Genomic DNA, 6,232 nt, shown 5'->3' on the forward strand with positions numbered 1-6,232 from the left:
ATTATTTTTCAGTTTAAAATATGATGTTATAATATAATGGAGTATAATTTGGAATATCCCATATCTAATAATAATTGTTATTAAATAATAACTTCGGTGACGACGGTCTTCTCGCCGTACATTTTTAATCGAAACTCGATTGTGACGGTAACACTGTAATTCCCTTAATTTAATTTTGTATTTTTTTTAATTAGTACTATTAATTTTTTTTTAAATTGTCATCATTTTTTTTATACATTTTTACGTAATTACGTAAACTGAAAAAATACTAAAGGGGGGGGGGTTGAACACCCCCCCCCCCCGTGTGTGTACGCCACTGGTGAAGACGTTGACTGTTGTGCCGGAGACGAACGGTGACCCAAGCAAGCTCTATAAGGAATAATAACAATCTATAGATCTTGGGATGACACCACTAGGCGAAACTGGGAGAGAATCTGCCGACAGCACCGCGGCGCACCGCCGTCCTGATACTTCCAGTAATTTCGCCCTGGCGTTCCGCCGGCACTGTGTCTGCCGCAACCGATGACCTGCCACGGAGTCGCGCACCGCCGAACCCTGAAACGGCTGAAACGTTTCGTTTTCTGTAGATTCCATCGCTGCTGATGTCCTTGTTTCTATAGCTACCCTTTAATTATTTAGACTTCTATCACCCGCCCCCGTGAGCTCTGCGGTCCTCGCCGCGGCCACCGCCACTAGTCGTCTTCGTTCAGCACTGCAATCATCATTGCAAGTGTCGCAGGGCGGTGTCGTTGCCCGCGATGGTACCGCTAGCCGCCGTCGTCGTATCGTCGTTGCTCGCCACCGAAACAGCCGGGCGTCCGCCGCGCCTACAGAGGGTCTCGCGTTTAAACGTCCTCGAGCGCGCGACGCCCGCTATCCCGTCTCGCCGCCGATGGTGGCTGGAGAACATGTGTTGGCAACCTTAAAAGTGCACTTTCACGTACCTTTACTCGACCCAAAGTCGCTTCGCCTTACTTTCGGACGCCTTCACTTCGGAACCTTACAATACACGTACGGATCCTCTGATGGATTTCAATGGAATTCATTATAAAGGGAAAAATGAGCGTGAGCACTGAACATGCTTGGCGAATCACCCTTTGCATAATACAAGATATATTATAAAATATTATAAATAAATAATAAACTTTGTTTTAACAATATTAGTTTTTACATTTAATTTGGTAAGACAAGGCATTCTACATTAAATTGTATTATGCGGAGATATTTGATCAATTCTTGAGAGCCCTTCGAGGCTCCGGACATCAGGTGGAAGCCATAATACCATAATTTTAATACTTGTGTTTGATAACATTACCCAACACTTATGAACAAAGAGAATCATGCGTTACTTAACATAACTTAACACAACTTACAGATCTCATTTCCACTGTTTGAAAGGTCCGTAAAGATATAAGTAGGCTTGTTTTGACTATTTTTAAAAGTATTTAAAATGCTTAAATATTTGAATGCTCAGAAAAAAGTATATTTATATGTATTTTCAAATTTGTTTTAAAATATATTTTTTACCTATTAAATCAACAGAAACAATTTTCATGTCTTACGTTAATTTTTTATACCACATTTTTATACCGTATCATTTAGTGGGACTTTAAAATACTCGACTGTTTTCTTTGTCGAACTGTCGAAGTATTTGATTTTTGGTCGAGTATAATTCACAGTAAAAAAAATAGATTAGTAAACATTTTTATTTTTATTTTACGTGATCAAAATTAAAATATACAATATATAAACTAAAAATAATTGTTAAAGTACTTGATTTTTAAAACAGATATTTTGAAAAAGAATTTTAAAATACGTATTTGAGTACTTTAAAAGTCCTTGAATACATGCTGATGTGTAAACTATGGTTTTTATAAAATAAGTATAAGTACAATAACAAATATCACAAAGAATTAAAATTTAATTTTTTTTTTCTTATTGTAATAAAAATTCATGGACATTTTAATAAAATATATCGAAGGAATTGAGTAATATTATGGTATATACATAGGTATTGTCAAAATAAAATATAAACTGAAAAAAATATATCATTTATTATTACTGAATTTTTTCTGATCTTAAATATTTTATTAATGATAATAATCCTGATACTCTCATAACTTTCTTCTAAATTGGAGATTTGAAAATAAAGTGATAATTTCTTTAAAATCTGCTTTACCTATATTATTATTCCTGATTCAAGATTAACACCTTTCTTGGTTCATAGGAAGTAAACCTTAAATATTTTCTTAAATTATTAATATTATATGACTAAATACTAATTAAAAGTTGATGAAAACAATATAGTATGTTAATTTTAATCAGTAATAATTGTTTTTTTTAACAGAAGGTTAAAATAATGATTAAAATATGTAATAATATAATATAAATGTATTTATTTTTAGATTACTCAATAATAATATGTCAATATAAATTTAGTGCTCCCTAAATGGATTAAAAAAACTTATCTAGGTGCATTAACTTATTTAGCTACTTTTTTTATATATTCAAGGTTAGTTTTAGGTCAATATTCGTTTTTTAATCATTATGAAAATATATGATTTGATTTTAACCTTCTGTTAATTTGTCCCAGCTGCAACCTTGGACACATTATCCAGTATCCGTAATATAATTTAGTTTATTTCCTTTTATGAAATAAGTATGCATTTTTAAATATTTAAATATTGATGATTTTTCATAATCAATTCTAAATTTTATAGATTCTTCGATCACCTATGCATTGAAAAATAAACACGCAAACATTTAATCTTTTATAAATGTGTTTAATATTTTAATTTTAATTATAAATAATTTAATAATGTTTTACATATCAGCGACTTAGTTAAGTGTTGGTTTAAATATTCAATATTATGTTTTATACCGACTATATTTGAAATTTTACTTTATTGTAAATAATAATCTGTTATAATTAATTTTTTGTTTGACCTCTCAAATATTATATTATACAAAAGTGATGTAAAAACATTTCAGGTGTAAGGTTTTTTTTGGTGAAAACGAGACAATAAAAAAATTCTTCATCATTTTTACTTCAAATAGAACTACATAATATTATACTTTTAAGGAACAAAAAAAATTAAAATGAATCAGTAATTACACTCAATGATGAACTCCATTTCTTCAGAACTCATGAGTAAACACATATCCAGTATTAATGGACTAAAAAAACATAAACATTTGTGGAAAGCATAAAGTAGGAAGAGGTGCAATGTTTGAAAACGGGGATGAGGACTTTTTATTTTTTTAAATGTTAAAAGAATTCTAAGAATACTTATAGGATAAATGTGTTGTCATTTACTTTGTATTCGAATGCTCTTTGACACCAGTATTAAGCAATCAAGACATTGCAATATTATAACATCGATAATTCACAAACAAACCGATATAAGTTATGCATTTTATGTGAATAAATAAACTATAACATAATATTTGCTAAACTTTAAATAAAAAACACACAAAATTCAGATAAAAAGTCACGTTTAAAGAAACCACAATGCACCAAAACATTTCATTAAGAGGAGGCGAACTGTTGGTTTTATTTTTTTATCCCACGCGCAACATCGACAAAACTCATTTAGTGAGAATCATTTTTTTTTATATTTATGACTCATAATAATAATTATGAGTAATCTTAGAGTAAAATCACCCACTACAAAACTTGAAGAGAGAATAATATTTTGGGGAGTATGACATATCGATTTGTCTTAATATTGTCCCAAAACAATTTAAACATCATTGAAACTTTTTTTCTTTTTGGAAAGTCGAATACAAATAAAATATAAAACCGATACGTCAAACCCTCAAAATTATTACCTATCCTCAAAAATTTTTGTAAAAGTGATTTTACTCTGTAGTTACTCTATACTAGGTACTTTACGATTTTAGGTAAATGCGCTTCATCTATATTGGTCTGAGAGAGAAAACAAATATCAAGATGACATCCTTTTAAAATAACAAAAGTTTAACTGTAAGCTTAAGTACATCCTTAACTAAATAAATACACCGATAAATAAATTAACTAATGATGACAAGACTACATTTCCTTGAAATGCGCATTGAAAATTGTTTACATGCTCATGATAGATTTGGAAAAGATCCTACAATAAGGTAATATTCAAATTGTACTGGAGAATAAATTACGTAGTGTCAATTGATATTCAGTCAAAACTTAAAAGATATGTAAAAGCAACATTTTTAATATCGAAAATAATATTAGTGATTAAAATAGACCTGTAACGTGGTTAGCTTACCTAAACTGTGTAAATATATATGGAAAGTATATTCAAGAAGCTATTTAGTGAACGGTGTGTTCTGAAAATGTAAGGAAAATGTTCAAAAATGTATGTTGATGACTCTTATATATCTAGTTGTATATGACGAGAAAAAAGTACATACATTTCTGTAAATATTCTAATTGAATATTCGAAAAAAATTCTGTTTTGTTTGACTGCCCTAAGACTAGTAGTCAAAGTGAGAGGGGATACAGTGGGATGGCATCTATCCACTTTTTATAATTCGCATTTTCCATCCCTCCAATTGTTTTGTCCAAGATAACCCATCCCTCCCTATAGTTATAGACAAAGAGTATCGTTTGATATTGGTGTTTTTCATGAAAATTGTGATTTTTTGATTTTTATGATTGATTAATTTAAATTTGATTTATGATTTTTTTATTATTGTTACAAGAATACAATGTTGTTTTTTTTTATGAATTAAGTATTTTTAACATTTGGTCTAACAAAAAATATAGGATATTTGTATAGTTTACAACTATAGGGTATTTATAATGTCACTTATATTATTTATGAGCTTTCTTACTTTCAAAATTTAATGAGTAGATAATATTATAAAGTCCCAACAACCTACTGGCGTTGGTTATAGGTTAGGGGTATCTTGGAGGGAGCCACTCCAGGCCTCGAAGTATATACGAAATAGTGTGAGTAAAAATGGCGGATTTTCCCGCTGGACTACAGTCTAAAAGCATAATTAATATATTATTGCTCTGTACTACAAGCTGAGAAGCTATTTACCAATAAAGGCGTGTCTGGGCCAACATTTTTAATATTGCATTATTGCCCAGACTGACAATCCATGCACTTTTGGCTATTATAGAGAGCGGACCACCACACACTCATTCTTACGAATTAATCGTATTGTAGTATAAATATTATCATGACAACTAGATCTATTTTACCATTCATAATAGTATTTTTGCTATAATTTTTGTTTTTGTTGTCGATCAATTATAATACTTTCGGATCACATCGAATATTTTTCGAAATAAAACACGTATAAGCACAAAACATTTTTTTTAAATACAAAAAAATAAAAAAATAAATAATTTGGAACACTTAGGTATATCGACGCTTATACTTATTTTTGGTAGGCATAAGAAGGCGTTTTAAAAAAAGTTGGTGCAAATGTACACTCTGTACCTCCCCCCACCAATTACGCAACTGAAATAAGATATAGGGGTACAACTCATCTTTCAACACAATCACCTTCTATTTGTAAACCATAAAAATATAAGAAAATTATAAAAATGTAGGCATTCCTCCACTTTTTTTGAGCTACTTCGACCATTGCCTAAGGCATTATTATTTTCACAACCAGAGGTATTTATAAATACTATGTATAATGGGTGTATACAAGATTATCAGTATAAATAATATATAAATAAAAAGTATATATTATTACGTGAACATGTTAATAGTAGTACCTCTAATGTAAATTGACCCTTCACACTTGGGAATTGTCGGTTAATAACCGACTTATCACTATTGTTTTTTTAACGCCTCGTTCAACTAGAGATGTGGTCGATTGAGGTCTGTAAGTTTTCAGTCATAAGACACTCAGGCACAATCAAAAACTGCTTGTTGCTAAAATTGCCGGAACGTCGGCAAACATAGAGGTGTAGTTTCTTCAGTCAGTGTTGGTTGGAATATCAGCTGTACATATTAGTAGATATCACGGACGGATCCAGGGGGGCTTAGGCCTCCCCTCTTCAGACATATTACTACCCAAATTTTTAATAATTCTATACAGATCCTAATACTACTATATTTCAAATTGCATGTATGTCTGATAATATAATATATTATTATACGTATCATTCTAGAATGCACAAACTAAGATAGTTTTATCTTAGTTCATGGTCGACAGTAATTCCAATATTGTAATTTTACATTAACAAAAAATTGTGCCCCCCCCCCCC

General features: G+C 30.6%; 1 long non-coding RNA gene across 1 annotated transcript in view; it reads right to left on the minus strand.

Annotated features, from left to right (window-relative positions):
* Positions 1-310: 310 nt before the first annotated feature.
* Positions 311-6,232, minus strand: part of LOC111040501 — a 7,650-nt gene continuing 1,728 nt past the window's right edge. Inside the window, exons 2-3 of the long non-coding RNA XR_002605207.1 lie at positions 625-1,095; positions 311-564 (exon numbers count right to left, since the gene is read on the minus strand). This is a non-coding gene — a long non-coding RNA (uncharacterized LOC111040501). The remainder of the gene's footprint in view (positions 565-624; positions 1,096-6,232) is intronic.

Source organism: Myzus persicae, unplaced genomic scaffold (genome assembly GCF_001856785.1).
Source record: "Myzus persicae strain clone G006 unplaced genomic scaffold, MPER_G0061.0, whole genome shotgun sequence".
Lineage (NCBI taxonomy): Eukaryota > Metazoa > Arthropoda > Insecta > Hemiptera > Aphididae > Myzus > Myzus persicae.